The sequence below is a fragment of the Myotis daubentonii genome, chromosome 7 (genome assembly GCF_963259705.1).
Source record: "Myotis daubentonii chromosome 7, mMyoDau2.1, whole genome shotgun sequence".
NCBI classification, from domain to species: Eukaryota; Metazoa; Chordata; class Mammalia; order Chiroptera; family Vespertilionidae; genus Myotis; species Myotis daubentonii.
This window is the reverse complement of record NC_081846.1, coordinates 37,946,041-37,964,000: the sequence shown is the minus strand read 5'-3', so window position 1 is coordinate 37,964,000 and position 17,960 is coordinate 37,946,041. Positions and strand designations below refer to the sequence as shown.

Sequence of the window (17,960 nt, the reverse complement as noted above, 5' to 3'; positions counted from 1 at the left end):
AGAAAATTTATTCTGAAGATGAAAAGGAAATAATATATCTGTAAGTATACACTTTACTCAGTGCCATAGAATAAAACTTAAATATACCCAAAATCTGGTGAATAAGCTTGTTTTCAAAATGAATAATAACAAAATTTAGGTCAACCACCAAGGTAAGTATAAATGTATTATATCTATATATATATATACATCTATGCCTATAGATATATAGATATATATATAAAAGGTTAATAATATGCTAAGTGTTCAACCGGTCGCTATGATGCGCACTGACCACCAGACACTCAATGCAGGAGCTGCGGAGCTGCAGTGACTTGGCAGTGGTGGTTATCAGGAGATGCACCCCAAAACCAGGGAGGAGAGAGTCCAATTCCTTGTGGGGCTGCGTGATTCCACCTTCGGCCGTGGGTTATGTTGTTGCTGGGGCACTGTCGGCCCCGAATCTGGTTTACTGCACACTTGCATTTGTGTTCCAAATCCTGTATGACAGCAACTTTGCAGAATGCCCTCTCGCACTCCAGGACCCCTTGGGGGATGTAGGAGAGCCGGTTTGGCCCCATCCCCACAGGCCAGGCCAAGGGACCCCACCTACCGGAGGGATCTCGTTCACTCCACAGACGCCTTTGGAGATACCACAGCACCATCCCAGGTGCTGTCGGCAGGGGGAGGGACTGAGGGAAGTTGGCTCCAGGGCATGTTGGGCCATCTTGCCCAGTCCTGCCCCACCGGCCACCTTCTAATTAATTTCCTTTCAACGTGCACAAATCCATGCACCGGGTCACTAGTGTAAATATAGATTTGTTAGGGACTCACTGGCTCAAGTCATTTCTTTTAATGTTTAACAGTGGGTTTGCACTCATACTATGACCCAATCCTCATATTAGATATATTTTGAGAGGTAACTAACCAAAATTATGGTTGGGGCTGATGCCAAACTGGCCAATATCAATAATGAATCCAAGACTGCATTATTTAGTAACCTGCTGTTCTGATATTTAGTAATCATTCAAAAAGGTCTGTGCTAATGTCCACACACAAAAAATATATATGCCATATTAATTAACTACTGAAGAAGTGAAAAAAAGGTTTTTTTTAAAGAATGAATAGGTTCTAGTGTAAGATGGCAACGTAGGAGGTTCCTGAACTCGCCTCCTCTCATGAACACACAAAAACTACCTACATACAGAACAATTTTCTCTTAAAGGAATGCAGAAACTAGAGTGACTACTGGGAACAAGAAAAAACCCACAATGAAATGGTTAGGAGAGACAGACACACAGGGTATTAAACCCACCTCTGGTGTAAAGACACAACTAGAGCAAAATTCATGACTTCCAATTTCTCAGAGGAGCAAAGGTTTGAACCTCACATCTGGTGCCCCAACTTTCCGTGTGATAAGCCTATTTGCAATCTCCAGTGCTTCAACCCGAGGGGCTGGCTTTTAATTTAACACACATCTAGGAGCTGCCTGCAGTGCTGTGCAGAGAGCACAGAGGACAGCACTATCTTTGTGCTGTCCCTCTGCCTCGCTCCAGGTGGCTGTACTTTCCAGAAAAACTTTGGCACATACCTAGCACCCCAGCATCTGTGACCACCATACAGGGGACATCCTTTGATCACCTGGTGACCAAGTGGTGTTTAGATTTGCTGATCCCACAGGTCTGTAGCAAATAAAGACAGTTCTTAACTGGTTATCCCCCAGGGCTTGGTGCAGAGAGAGCAGACAGGAAGCACCCATCTCCCACTCTTCCCTGACAGCAGCATAGGTATATTCGCATACTTTAAAAGCTGCAGCCAGCCCTGGCCGGTTTGGCTCAGTGGATAGAGTGTTGGCCTGTGGACTGAAGGGTGGTGGGTTTGAGTCCAGTCAGGGCCATATGCCAGGGTTGCAGGCTCGATCCCCAGTGGAGGGCGTGAAGGAGGTAGCCAATCAATGACTCCCTCTTATCATTGATGTTTCTATCTCTCCTTCTCTGAAGTCAATAAATTTACATTATATATATGCAAGCTGCTGCCAGAGGGTATGGCTTCCAATCAGCTTGTATCTAGGTGCTGAGATCCTGCCCTTTGGAACAGTGGCAGGTTTTGGCACATCCTCAGCTACGGGGAGCCTATTAGAACAATGAAAGCTGCATGGACAATCACAAAGTTTGAGAGATAGCCAAGAACTACGGTAGGGTTGAACAATAAAGTTCATCTCCTACACCACTCCTTCAAGACAGAAAAGTAGCCTGTTTTTGTTTGTTTTAATATATTTTATTGACTTTTTACAGAGAGAAAGGGAAAGGGATAGAGAGTTAGAAACATCGATGAGAGAGAAATATCAATCAACTGCCTCCTGCACACCCCCTCTGGGGATGTGCCTGCAACTAAGGTACATGCCCTTGACCAGAATCAAACCTAGGACCTTGCAGTCCTCAGGCCGATGCTCTATCCACTGAGCCAAACCAGTTAGGGCAGTGGTCGGCAAACTGCGGCTCACGAGCCACATGTGGCTCTTTGGCCCCTTGAGTGTGGCCACGAAGTTTCAATCGCACTGTATGTGCACACCCACACGTATTTTGTGGAAGAGCCACACTCAAGGGGCCGCAGTTTGCCAACCACTGGGTTAGGGCATCATGTTGTTTAATCTCGATATATGTGTGATTTTTCTAGTTTTCTTCTTGTAATTGATTTCTGACCATAATTGTGTGAAATTAGAAAAGATGCTTGATGTGATTTAAAACTTCTTAAATTTATTAACACTTGTTTTGTGCCCTAACATATAATCTATTTTAGAAAATCTCCCCTGTGCACTTGAGAAGAGTGTATATTCTGCTGCTTTTGGAGGGAATATTTTGTGTCTCTTTCCCTTTGTGACAGCACAGAGGGACCTGGAGAGTATTACACTAAGTGAAATAAGCTGACAGAGAAAGACAAATATCACATGATCTTACTTATATGTAGAATCTAATCAACAAAATAAACTGACAGACAAAATAGGTCCAGAGACATGGATTTATAGAACAGGCTGACAGACCTCAGAGCAGGGGAAGGTGGGTGGGAAGAGATTATCCAAAGAACATGTATGCAAATATGCATAACCCATGGACACAGACAATACTGTGGTGAAGGCCTGGGAAAGAGTGGGAACTGGGTGGAGAGGTGCAAAGAGGGGGAGGAATGGAGGCTATCCGTAATATTGTCAACAATTCCACTTCAAGATATTTATCCAAAGAAATAAAAAACACCAATTCAAAAATATACATGCACTTCTATGTTCATTGTAGCATTATTTACTTATAACAGCCAAGATATGGAAGCAACCTAGGTGCCCATTGGTAGATGAATAAAGAAGATTTAGCGGTATACGTATAGAATGGAATATTAGCAATAAAAAAATGAAATCTTGCCTTTTGCTCAGATACAGAGAACATTTTGATGGTTGTTAAATAGGGAGGGGTTGGGGGATGGGTGAAAAAAGGGAAAGAATTAAGATCTACAAGTTGAGGGTTATAAAAACAGTCACAGGGTTGTAAAGTACAGCACAGGGTATATAGTCAATAATATAATAATTATGTAAGTTATGTAAATGTCTAATCACTATGTTGGACACCTGAAAATAATATAATGATAAATGTCAGCTACAATTGAAAAGTAAATTTTTTTAATCCTTCAGTAATTCATTCTCTCTCAAGTCACCAAAGAATATAAGACTCAATAACATGGTATATCAAAAGGCTTAAATCTAAGTCACCCTGTCATGGCTTTAGAAAGATAATTTAATGTGCATTCACTCACTATAATAAATTTGAAATGCAGAAAAATACCTATTTTACTACAGAGATTACATAAGTTTTAGAATTTATTTTGCTGATGTGTCTTATATAAACTTAGAAAAAGCCTAAATAATAAGAAATTTCCCAATACAGGGCTGGGAAAAAGTAGGTTCACAGTTGTGAGTACATGAAACGAGAGGCCCGGTCACAAAAATTTGTGCACTCGGGGGGGAGGGGGTCCCTCAGCCCATCCTGTGCCCTCTCGCAGTCTGGGACCCCTCAGGGGATGACCACCTGCTGGCTTAGGCCCGCTCCCCGGGGGATTGTGCCTAAGATGGCAATCAGACATCCCTCTGGCAGCCTGGCCAGTCTGGGTGAGGGGCTGAGAGCCGTTTTCAGGCTGGTGGGTGACTGAAGCTCCCAACCTCTCCTTTTTTTCTTTTTTTCTTTTATTCTGGGATTTATTTACCTTCTATGGCTGTCACTGGAGCTGAGAGCCGGCTTTAGCTCTGAGGCTCGGCTCCAGCTCTGAGACCTCAGCTGCTGAAAGCAGGTATCTGGGTTTGTTTGGCTTCTATAGTTGAAACACTGTTGCAGCTCCAGCTCTGAGGCCCAGCTGGCTGAAAGCAGGTTTCTGGGGTTTGTTTAGCTTCTATAATTGCAACATTGTTTCTTAGAGTGCAGCTCAGAGGCCGGCAGCAGCAGGCAGGGAACCTTGGCTTCCTCCATCACTGGAGCTAGCAAGCCTTCTGTTCACTTCAGCTGCCTGGCTGCCGGCCGCCATCTTGGTTGGCAATTAATTTGCATATCACTCTGTTAGCCAATGGGAAGCGTGCCGGAGGTATGGTTAATTACCATGTTTGTCTATTATTAGATTGGATTGTTTATGTATTTGTTTATTGTGTTATTTCTATTTTTATACAAACAACTATTAACTTACTTTTGCCTACCCTTGTATTTACAGTTATCTTCTCTGAAGATAGAAGCCATGGCTTTTTTATTTTCTGCTCTGTTTTCAGAAGCTAGCACATACATGTACAGTGTATATTCTAACTAAACTAGAAATATTGTGCTATATTGTTAAACTTGTTTAGAATTAATTTGCAGTAATTCAATTATGATAAATTATTGGCTAGAAGTTATTTTATGCTTTAAAAGTTGTAGCTGATGGTCTAGAAATTTAATTAATTAGCAAATGTTATAATGCTTAGGAGGTATTATAGTAGATATTATGGAAACTTTTCTTAGAAATTACTTTTATTGTATACTTAAAGTAGCTTTGCCTAGTAAGAAAGTACGTATTCCTTTGAAAGGAACTTTCTAAAATAACTTTTATGGCTTCATATTTTTTTTTATAAAAGTGATAGACTTCCCTGAATGATATTTATCAAAAACAACATCAGGCGCCAGCAGAGGGCAGTAAAGAATAAGCAGAGACATAGAAGATACTTCATTACTTAGAAAATGCTGTTTCTACCTCAGTAGTGAATGAGAATTCACACAGGCTAATTTACCTTTATTTTTCACTAAAAAGATCCTGAATGTCCATTACATACATTTGACTACAAGAAATTGTAAAGAAACTAACACTGTACTTTTATTATAAGTCCAAAAGTTTATAATCTGCTACATAGCAAATAAATATTCAAATGTGTGAATGATATGAAAGAATAAATTCAAGAAAGTCATATAGACACAAATGTTATGTATATTGAGGCTCAACTTCTCATGAATTATTTCCACCAATGAAAATGGTTTCGCCCTAACTAGTTTGGCTCAGTGGATAGAGTGTCGGCCTGTGGACCAAAGGGTCCCAGGTTTGATTCCAGTCAAGGGCATGTACCTTGGTTGCAGGCACATTCCCAGGAGGGGGAGTGCAGGAGGCAGCTGATCAATGTTTCTCTCTCATCGATGTTTCTAACTCTATCCCTCTCCTTTCCTCTCTGTAAAAAAATCAATATTTTTTTTAAAAAAAGAAAATGGATTCTAGATAACCTGTATACATGGATTGCTATTAAGAAATCATAAAACATTTATTAAATTGTTCTGATAATACTTTAATTTTGTATCCAAGTCTCCTTAGAATTTTGGTGTTTTTAGTAGTACTTTAATTCAGGAAAAAAGAGTCTCACTGTTAGATCTAAGAAATGAGTTCCCTAGATTCTAGCTCTGGTTCAACTACTTACTAACTCTAAGTTTAGACAAACTGCTAACTTCATCTCTGTACCCTTGTCAACTCATCTGCTAAACGGTGAAATATCTCTTCTACCTACTTCATCAGGTAGTCGTATAGGTAAAATGAGACAATGTGTTTTTTTAATTAGCATACACCAGCAACAAAAAAAGGAATGTGAGAAATTCTGTAAGGCAATGACATCATTTCTTAATGAAAAAAAAGAAAACACACAAACACAAAAAAACAAAATAAAAACGGAACGTTAACCTATAGATTGAGAGAGAAATGAAAGAGAAAGGCTTTTTGAGTCATATCAAAGACAATGTATGGACTTTATTTGGATTTGAAAAAACTGCAAAAATATTTATGAAACACCTGGGATTATTTAGAATTCTAATTGGATATTTGATATTAATCAAGTGTTGTTTTGGGAAGGGGAATTGTATTTAGGTGTGTTCATGGTATTTACAAAATGACAATAATGTCTTGGATTTGCTTTAAAATAAGCCAATGACCAGGATGTGGGGAGATAAAGGAAAAAATAATCTAGGGGCTGGAGGTGGTTGTTAAATGAAACAAGAATGACTATATCTTGTTAGGCATTACAGCTGAATAATGGAGAAACAGGAGCTGATCATACTCTTCTACTTTTTCTACTTGAAATTTTCCATAATAAAGTTTTTAAAGAACTAATTTCTTAAAACACACACACACACACACACACACACACACACACAAAATGTTGTCTAAGATATTAGTGAAATTTTATGTAGAACCCCAAATGACAAATTTATAATCATCTGTCAGAAAAATTTGTTTACTGAATTAGAAGAGGTAGGAAAATTACAGGAGAAAAAAATGGAATTGGTTGGCACTAAGCAGGACTACTTTGGAAGAGAATATGTGCAATTCATTTTCCTTTCATTACTCCCTCCCAACTTGGAACCATGGAGCCATTTTGCTATTTAGAGCCTATGTGATTGGCTCAGGCTATCAGAATGCTGGAAAATTATGATCCTGCTTCCTCACTCAGGTCAGAAGACTGAATTCTCAAGCACAAAGAATTGACTAGAGATTGTCTAGTCAAAACTGAAGACTGGTAATACACTGAGGTCTCACTATCTTCTGAAAGGGCGATCGAACTGAATGTGCCTGGTGGGGTATATTCCTAGCGTGGCCTCTGCTGCTCCCAAGGCCATTCCCCTGAATCCATCAACCTCTTTCTCAACAGCTTAGAATTATTCTCTCAGTGTTGCTTCTATACAAAAACTTGTGTATATAAAAAAACAGACTTTGTCCCTATAAACAGCTCTTTAAGAGAGTTTTGTGTACTGAGTAGCAGCCATCCCAGATGATTCTAAATAATATTACTCATTTAAAAAACATGTATTAAACCCAAGGTGCTGTAGATACAACAGTAAGTAGTTGTGCAATGAATGCATGAAATGGACTCGGGATTCTAGTCTGGAATTCATGTACACCCCCAACCCCTCGACTCTTTCTGTGTTCCCGTAATGTTTTCCATAGAGGCTGTACCATTTCACTTCCCCACCAACAGTGCACAGAGGGTTCCAATTTCTCTAAATCTTCACCAAACTTTGCTATTTTCTGTTTGATAGTAGATATCTTTTTTAAAAAATATAGTTTTATTGATTTCAGAGAGGAAGGGAGAGAGAGAAACAGCAATGATGGGAATCATTGATTGGCTGCCTCCTGCACGCCCCCTACTGGGGATGGAGCCCAAAACCCTGGCATGTGCCCTGATGGGGAATTGGACCAGGAATTGAACTGTGACTTCCTGATTCATAGGTCGAGGCTCAACCACTGAGCCACAGCAGCCGAGCTGATAGTAGATATCGTAATGAATGTGAAGTGATGCCTTGTGGTTTTGAGTTGCACTTTTAGCATACTGTAATTATTACTTTTTTTCATATCAAAATATTTTATGAGAAGTTATCAAATTTATATTTTCAAACCTTGCTTCATAGTATTTTCCCATCTGAATGTCTTTTTCATCCTCTATCTCATCCTTTAAAACCAACTTTGCCTTCCTCTGTGAAGACTTTGCAGACCTCTTCACACTGATTTTTGAATTTCTAAAAGTATCTCAATCTCTACCATATAACTTAGTTTATATTAATAAAAAACATAAGCTTTTATTTAGCCTTATATTATTCTCCAATTATGTAATGTGTTATCTACCAAAGTAGATTGTTAGATCTTTAAGAACAAAAGAAATTTCTTTTATCCTTATAACCTTTAAGAGATGCTGAAGTACTTTAGGGTGCTGAACACTTGGTAGTTGATTCATTTAGTTTGCATGACTTTCTGCCTGTGAAATTTGAGTTTACAGAGTAAACACTTTGTCTTCATAAAACTGATATATAGACTAGAGGCCCAGTGCACAAAATTCGTGCACTTGGGGGGGGTTGTCCCTCAGCCTGGCCTTCACCCTCTCAAATCTGAGACATCCCTCTCGCAATCCAGGAACACTGGCTCCTAATCACTCACCTGCCTGCCTGCCTGCCTGCCTAATGCCCCCATATGCCTTCCCCTGCCAGCCTGGTCACTCCCAACTACCCTCCCCTACCAGCCTGATTGCCCCAACTGTCCTCCCCTGCCTGCCTTGTTGCCCCTAACCCCCTGCCAGCCTGATCTCACCCCTAACGGCCTCTGCCTCGGCCCCCATTATCATGGCTTTGTCCGGCAGGAAGTCGGACATCCAGAAGATGGCCAGTTGACCTGGTTAATTAGCATATTACCCTTTTATTAGTATAGATGTGTTAAAATCTGCTATATAATGTCAAAAGTAAAAGCCATTGTCTAATGAAGCATGTTTTCCCTTTCTTAAAATAAATGAGAACAGTAATAATTGTGCCTTGCAACACCAACAAACACCTTAGTTGTTTAATATATATATATATATATATCTGATACATATATATAAAATATATATATTATATATATAAAATATATATATATAAAATGTCTTTATTCTCTATCTTACTTCTTCCAAATAACCATATTCCTTTCTCCTCTACTAGTTTTACTTTCTTCCCTTGTGACTCTCCTGGTATTTGACTTTTTTTCAAGTAAATATTTTTTAACATTCTTCATTTGGGATAAAATATATCATATAAATCCAATGAATAAATACCCCCACACAGATCTGCCCTACATGAAATGTGTTCCCTCAGCTGTTGGCCAATTCATCCATTATGGGATCAAGCCATAAAAAGTGAATCCAGGCAGTAATTCTCCAATTAAAGAAATTCTAGAGTCTAGTTTTAGTCCTGAATCATAACTAGTTGGCAACAAAAGCTGGCATGCCTTGATATGAATAAGCCTTAACAGAAACACTACGCACCCAGCCTCAAGATGGACTGCTATTATCCAGTAGGTCTTATAATTTAAGGGAGAAATGCATTCAGGTGGCCATTTATACACAGTATTTTTAAATACCATTTTGGCCAAATTACTATCAAAAGAGTGCTGTCAAGTGAAAATTTAAAAAGCCAGTAATGTCTTGAACTTTAAAAGCTCAGCCCAGCAAGAAGTCAATGTGTGTCCTGACACTATGCTGGGGGAAATAGATTTGTCCATGATGATTAGCAGATCATTAGCTGTTAGCAGAATATTGGCCAAACCTGCTTCAATTCTATGTCTCATCTTCAAGATACCCTTCAAACTGGCCTCCTCCATGAAATTTCCCTTGACAAATGAAATGTGGCTCCACCAATGACTGCTTTATTCTACCTCTCATTTGTTTTCTGACTAATAAATCAGCATCCAGGCATTCAAATTGTATGTTTCAAGAGGCTCAAATGTAATGTGGATAAGATACCTCAAAAATCAGGAAGCTAGTAATTATAATATTTAAAGAGGTTTCTAGTTAGAATATTTAGTATCATGTTTTAATTAATTGCAAAATGGGAGAGAACCAAGATGGCGGCATAGGTTAACGCCGGAGTTTGCTGCTTTGAACAACTACTTCAAAAGTGAAACCAAAAAACGGAAGGGACATCACCCAGAACCACAGGAACGCTGGCTGAGTGGAAGTCCTACAACTAGGAGGAAAGAGAAACGCATACGGACACTCAGAGGAGGCGCAGTGCTGAAGTCAAATTCTGAGGTGCGGAGTGCGCGGAGCGGGCTGGCGGCGGAGGGCGCGGTTGTTGTTTTCAATCGGGAAGGAGTCGCAGACTCTGAGCACCAGATCCGGGCGAGTCTTTAGGGACCCAGACTCAAACGGCAGAAGCGGGACTGTCTGGCTTCGGTCAGAGCGAGTGCAGCTTTCTCTCCGAGCTTTGCAGCGGGTGCTGGGACTCAGAGAGGCAGAGCCCCTTGGGACAGGGCTGAGAGCCGCCATAACTGCTCTCTCCGGCCCACCCTGTTGATCCTGTGCGACCCGCCCCGCCCAAGCCCTGCACAGAGGCATTTGCCGGATAGCCTCAGGCAAAGGCTAGATTAGCACCTCCCTAGGGGACAGAAGTTCTCTCACTGCTGACCCACCTGATTCTCATAGCCACTTGGCCTGGAGGTCAAACCCTCCCTGGAATTAGCTACAACAATCAAGATTTATCTATAAGACTGCGAACAAAGACCACTAGGGGGTGCACCAAGGAAGCATAACAAAATGCGGAGACAAAGAAACAGGACAAAAGTGTCAATGGAAGAAATAGAGTTCAGAACCACACTTTTAAGGTCTCTCAAGAACTGTTTAGAAGCTGCCGATAAACTTAATGAGATCTACACGAAAACTAATAAAACCCTCGATCTTATATTGGGGAACCAACTAGAAATTAAGCACACACAGACTGAAATAACGAATATTATACAGACGCCCGACAGCAGACCAGAGGAGCGCAAGAATCAAGTCAATGATTTGAAATGCGAGGAAGCAAAAAACATCCAACTGGAAAAGCAAAATGAAAAAAGAATCCAAAAATGTGAGGATAGTGTAAGGAGCCTCTGGGACAGCTTCAAGCGTAGAACATCAGAATTATAGGGGTGCCAGAAGATGAGAGAGACCAAGATATTGAAAACCTATTGGAAGAAATAATGACAGAAAACTTCCCCCACCTGGTGAAAGAAATGGACTTACAGGTCCAAGAAGCGCGGAGAACCCCAAACAAAAGGAATCCAAAGAGGACCACACCAAGACACATCATAATTAATTAATTGCAAAATGGGTATAAAATAGATATTTAAAAGTCAAAATGTATCTCACATTTCAACTATGAGAGTTAAAAATGTTTGTAAATTGTGCATTTAACGAAGTGTTGAAGATACGAATTTTAAATTAAACTCTAAATAATATTCTAGAGAGTCAGAAAATTTGATTCTAACCATTCACCTTGTAAGTTTAGGCTTGTTTATCTGTCTGTTGCCCGGCCCTAAACTCTCTGAACCTTGAAGACTAGAACTGTGTCTTATTCACTTTTGATCCATGGACTCAGCATTCAATATGTATTTGGAGCCGAAACCGGTTTGGCTCAGTGGATAGAGCGTCGGCCTGTGGACTGAAAGGTCCCAGGTTCGATTCCGGTCAAGGGCATGTACCTGGGTTGCGGGCATATCCCCAGTGGGAGATGTGCAGGAGGCAGCTGATCGATGTTTCTCTCTCATCGATGTTTCTAACTCTCTATCTCTCTCCCTTCCTCTCTGTAAAAAATCAATAAAATATATTTTAAAAAAAATATATGTATTTGGAGAACAAATGAATAAAATTTAAAATTATGTTCACAAGTCCATTTATAAGAAATCCGCACAAATGTATATAAACTACCAATAAACAATTATTCTTTAAACTTTATGCTGTAATCTTTTATAGTTTTCATTAGAATTAAATGCATCAGCTACAGTATATGTTTTATTGAATTAACCAAGATTACACTAGTGTGGCTTTGGCCAGGTAGCTCAGTTGCTTAGAGCATCGTCCCAATACACCAAGGTTGTGTGTTTAATCCCCAGTCAGGACACATACAAGAATCAACCAATGAATGCATAAATAAGTGGAACAATAATCTCTCTCCCTCCCTCCATTCCAACCTCCCTTTCTCTCTCTCTCTCTCTCTCTCTCTCTCTCTCTCTCTCTCTCTCTCTCTCTCTCTCTCTCTCTCTCTCAAAAATTAATTTAGCCCTAACCAGTTTGGCTCAGTGGATAGAGCGTTGGCCTGAGGACTCAAGGGTCCCAGGTTCGATTCCAGTCAAGGGCATGTACCTTGGTTGCAGGCACATACCCATTGGGAAGTGTGCAGGAGGCAGCTGATCGATGTTTCTCTCTCGTCGATGTTTCTAACTCTCTAACCCTCTTCATTCCTCTCTGCAAACAATCAATAAAATATATTTTTAAAAAATTAATTTAAAGAGATTACATTAGTGCAGTTGTTTATCTTTGTAAGGGGGTTTTGAACAGGATATTTTATAATCCAAAAATAAAGTAAAAGACATATTCAATTTCTTTTTTCCCTCAAAGCTTTTCATTAGCATGTTACCAACCCTAATAGGATTGATTGATTTCTTTTATAGCTTCCGGTTTGGTCCCTCAAGTTAATGTCCAAAAAGTCCCATTTAATGGATTTATTGTTTAAACTGTCTCATTTTTTGAAAGAACAACTCTTTACATTCCACAAATTACAGACCTATTGGCTTATAGCAGTCCATCTAAAATGCATGCCAGTTTCTTTCTTGAATTCATATCATTCAACAAAAATTTATTGAGCACTTACAAGGTACTAGGCTTTGTTCTAGTTATTTAAGATGGTAAATTAATTTCTTGACCTCATGAAGATTTTATTCTAGCAGGGAGATATAGATAATAAACACAACATAAGGAAACGTTATAGTATGTTAGACTGAATATATCTGGAATTTTTTAAAAAAAAGGTAGAACAGGGTCAGAGAGACTAGAAGAGTACAGAGCAGAAGCAGAAGGGTTGCAGTATTGAAAGGGGTGGGAAAGGGTAGGTCATTGTAAGGACTTTAACTTTTTAAAAATTATTTATTTATTTATTTATTTATTTATTTATTTATTTATTTATTTATTTATTGAGAGAGAGAGAGAGAGAGAGAGAGAGGTGAAAGAAACATCAAACAGTTGCCTTCTGAACAGGCCCTGACTGAGGATCGAACCCAAAACCTACGTAATTGCCCTGATCAGGAATTGAACCTGCCACCTTTTGGTATATGGGACAACGCTCCAACCACACCAGCCAGGGCAAAACTTTAACTTATTTTTAAAATATATTTTTTACTTACTTCAGAGAGGAAGTAAGGGGGAGAGAGAGATAGAAACATCAATGATGAGAATCATTGATCAGCTGCTTCCGGCATGCCCCACACTGGGGATCGAGCCCACAACCAGCAACCCAGGCATGTACCCTGACTGGGAATTGAACCGTGACCTCCTGGTCCATAGGTCGATCCTCAGTCACTGAGTCATGCCAGATTGGCAGGACTTTAACTTTTAATTTAAGTGAAATTGTCAAATTCTGGAACCCAAAAGAAGATCCTAAAATCTTCCAGAGAAGTAACACACACACACACCACAAGTTACCTACAGAAGAACAAGAATCAGACTGTAATTGGAACTATGGATATACTGGAAGAATGTGTAGGAAAGCATTCCAAGTCCTGAGGGGAAAAGATTTGCAACCTAGAATCCTATACATATCTACCCAGACACAAATAGACAGAAAATAAAAATAGTCTTTCTTACATGGTTAGTTGATGGTATGCCTCCACTAAATGGGGGCATACATAAAATGCATGAGATCCAGGAAAAAATTACTCCAACCCAAGAGAACAATGAAGCAAATCATAGGACAACTGCTGTGCAGGAGGACTAATGACCTGTGTCACATTGTAGTTAGAGAGAGAGGCCCTGGGAGAGCAGTCTCTGAGGAAGGAGGAGGCCATAGGGCATATCCATGTTTGTGGTCTTGGAAAAAACTTTGAGTGTATAAGAAACTTTTGGTGGGGTATAGAAATGCAGAATGCAATCAGACTCTGTAATCATAGCATTAAACCCACAGAGTAAGAAATATAATTTGAGCCTACTCTTTGGCTTTCCAGTGAGCTATGTTTTTTCTAAAATATAGAAATAAATTTGTCATAAAAAATGCAAATACTATTATTGATTTTCAGTTTACCAACATGGAAATAAGTATATTTTTGCAAAAAAAAAACAAAAAAAAAACAAAACACAACACTATAAGAAGGGTAAATGAAAATTTAATGAAATTGGAGATCTACAAGGATGTGGTAGAAGGGATAGAACAGAGGAGGCTGGGCAATTCTGCGGCCTCAGTGCTTGCCTCAACTCCAAATTCAAATCCTGGCCATCTTCAGCCGGTGGAACCTGGCTCGCAGCGTCTGGAGCTGCGGGGATCCCTGAGCTGGTCTTGGGATCAGGAGGTGAGGGCACCATATGACAAATTGTCGGTCTAACCATCCAAGTAATGAAGGTGATGCTATCAAAGTTTTTGTGCGAATTCGTCAACCTACAGAGGGTTCAGGATCAGCTGATGGAGAGCAAAACTTATGCTTAAGTGTTCTCTCCTCGACAACTCTCCGGCTGCACTCCAACAGGGAGCCCAAGACTTTTGATCATGTTGCCGGCATGGACACCACTCAGGAGTCTGTGTTCTCAACTGAGGCCAAAGGCATTGTGGAATCTTGCATGAGCGGGTATAATGGCACCATCTTTGCATATGGACAGACTGGCTCAGAGAAAACGTATACTATGATGGGACCATCTGAATATGATCATTTTTCAATAACCTTAATCCAACCAAGTTTTGAATATTTGTGTTTCTTAATTGATCATGAAAAAGATAAGGCTGGCCCTGACTGGTTTGGCTCAGTGGATAGAGCGTCAGCCTGCGGACTGAAGGGCCCCGGGTTCGATTCCGGTCAAGGGCATGTGCCTTGGTTGCGGGCACATCCCCATTGTTAGTGTGCAGGGGACAGCTGATCGATGTTTCTCTCTCATGGATGTTTCTGACTCTCTATCCCTCTCCCTTCCTCTCTGTAAAAAATCAATAAAATGTTGTTTTTTTTTAAAAAAAGGTAAGGCTGGAGTAGGAAAGAGCTTCCTTTGTAAATGTTCCTTTATTGAAATCTACAATGAGCAGATCTATGACCTACTGGACTCTGCATCAGCTGGACTGTACATAAGGGAGTATATCAAGAAGGGAGTCTTTGTTGGTGGAGCAGATGGTGACCTCAGCGGCTGGAGCCTATTGGGTGTTGTATGGAGGATGGAGAAACAGGCATGTGGCATCGACTTCAAAGAAAACAGAATCCTCAAAGTCATCTCATACATTCTTTGCCATTACAGTAGAATCAATGAAGAAAAGCAATGAGACTATGAGTATACAAACCTCCCTACTCAATCTGGTGGACTTAGCAGGATCTCAAGGCAGAGAGACACCCATGCAGGAGGGATGAGGTTGAAGGAAGCAGGTAATATAAATTGACCATTGAGCTTTTTGGGCCAAGTGATTACCACCCTTGTCAATGTGGGGAACAGAGACGTGTTTGCTACAGAGACTCCAAGCTCACCTTCTTACTCCGGGAATTCCTTGGAGGTAATGCCAGAACAGCCATAGTTGCAAACGTTCATCCTGGATCCAGGTGTTTTGGGGAAACCCTGGCAATGCTAACTTTTCTTCAAAGGGTCAAGCTGATTAAAAATAAGGCAGAGGACACCCAAGTCAATGTGAGCCAGCTCCAAGTTGAAGTGAAGAGGCTCACAGAACACCTGGCCCAGCTCCCTTCAGGGCAGATACCACCAGAAAGCTTTCTGACCGGAAAGAAAGATAAGACTGCTTACATGAAGTATTTCCAAGATTTCTATGAAAACTTATAAGAAGTAATGAAGTTTGAAATTGACCAACTTTAAAAAAAAAAAAAAAACTACAAAAGAGAAAATGAGGCTCTGAAACCTGGTCTGAATAATTTGATGGAGCTTTTTGAAGCAGAAAAAGAACACAATAACAAATTATTAATATAATTTGAAGAGGATAAAGAAAACAATTCTAAAGAAATCTTAGACATTCTTGAGTCTGTGTGCCAAGAAAAAGCGAAAGAGATGGCCAAGTGTGAGCTGCCGATGGCAAAAGTACAGAAACTGGAAGAGAGTTTGTGTGCTACCGAAAAAGTCATCTGTCCTCCGGAGAAGTCTAGAGATGCTGACAAGGAAGTTATAGCGGAACTCATGAGCCAGACTCAGGAGCTGAGAACATCAGTCCCTGAGAAACCATAGAGCTGAAGCAAGAGCTGAAGGACATCAACTGTAAATACAACTCTGCTTTGGTTGACAAAGAAGAGAGCAAAGTGTTAAGAAACAGAAAGTGGGTATTCTGGATCTGAAAGAAATCCTTAGGCTAAGAATACTCACTGAAGACAGAGCAGGATACTCTGTGAGGACCTGGATTATGCTCCTGAGCAGCTGAACATGCTCACGGAGGCCTTGAAGAAGCACTTAGGACTCCTGCAGTCTGCCCAGGAGGAGCACACCAGGAAGGAGGCCCTGATCCAGGAGCTTCAGCACGAGTTAAGCCAAAAGAAAGAGGAAATAGCAGAACAAGAATGAATATAACTTCAACATGAGGCAGCTAGAACATGTGATGGGTTCTGCTGTGAGTATCCCCAGAACCCTAAAACACCGCCTCATTTCCAAACTCAATTGGCAAAACTCCTGGAAACACAAGAACAAGAGATAGAAGATGGCTGAGCCTCTAAGATTTCTTTGCAACACCTCGTAACAAAGCTAAATAAAGACAAAGAAATAAAAAATGCTGAAATCCTCAGAATGACAAAGCAGTTGAGTGAGATGGAAAACCTACACCCAGAAGGTGAGCAGTTGAGAGAGAAAAACTGGCTTCTGCAAGGCCAGTTGGATGATATTAAAAGGCAAAAGGACAACAGTGAACAGAATCAGCCAGCAGCTGAAGAATGAAGAACTTATCAAAGAAAGACTGGCCGAAAATAACTTAGTTGAAGAAATGCTGAGACTGAAAGCAGACCTAGAAGAAGTCCAGAGTGCCCTGCAGAACAGAGAGACAGACCGCCTTAGAATGACTGAGGAAGTTGAACGAACCAGAATGTTAGAGTCTAAAGCATTCCAAGAAAAGAAACAGCTGAGATCAAAACTGGAAGAATTCTATAAAGAAAGGGAGAGAACACTCCAGGAGGTGGAAATGTAAAGGAAGCAGGTAGAGTGTCTCGCTGAGGAAAATGGCAAGTTGCTAGGGTCACAGAACCCAAACCAGAAGATTCACTACGTGGTGTGGCTGGAGAACGTCCAGCTCGCCAAGGAGACAGAAAAGTTGCACCCTGAAAATATATTTTTAAAGAAAAGAAAAAGTGTTTCTGATGAGCATTCTGCACCTGTACATGTCGTTGACAGTCAGCAATCTGCTGTGTAGAGGGCACCACCCTCTAGATCAGCTCTGAATGCTGGGAAACCCTTTGCCTCTTAAAAAAAAAAAAGCCTGTCGCTGATGTTTATAATGGAGGCTGGCCAGGTCACATTTTCCTGAGATACTAACCTTATCTCCCTGAGTTCTAGGTCAGAAGCTCCCACAATAGTCAGTGCTCCCAAAACTTGCAGTGGGGGTCATGGCTGATCGTGCAGTGTCTGTAAAAGCAAACTTGTTCACATAGATCATTTTTGTATTCCTACTTGAAGTATTCTCATGCACATTCATATGACTGCAAACATGGTCATTTTTCAAAATGTAATAAATATTTTTCAAATAAACAGTACAATAAGTTTTTAAAAAGAAGGGATAAAAGACATTATTGGAACAATCAATAAAACTGGAGTAAGAATCAGACATTAGATAAAATATTGAATAATGTTAAGATTTCTGAATTTGATAGTTGCACTATGGTTAAGTAAAAAAAATATTCAACTCGTACTTAGGAAATACATTCTGAAGTATTTAAGGGTAAAGATCCATGGTATAAGCAAACTATTCTTTAAAGGTTCAAAAAATAATTATATGTCTGTCTGT

At 40.2% G+C, this 17,960-nt stretch overlaps 1 pseudogene; it reads left to right on the top strand.

Annotated features, from left to right (window-relative positions):
- Positions 1-14,365: 14,365 nt before the first annotated feature.
- Positions 14,366-17,511, top strand: LOC132237959 (kinesin-like protein KIF15; annotated as a pseudogene).
- Positions 17,512-17,960: the final 449 nt, after the last annotated feature.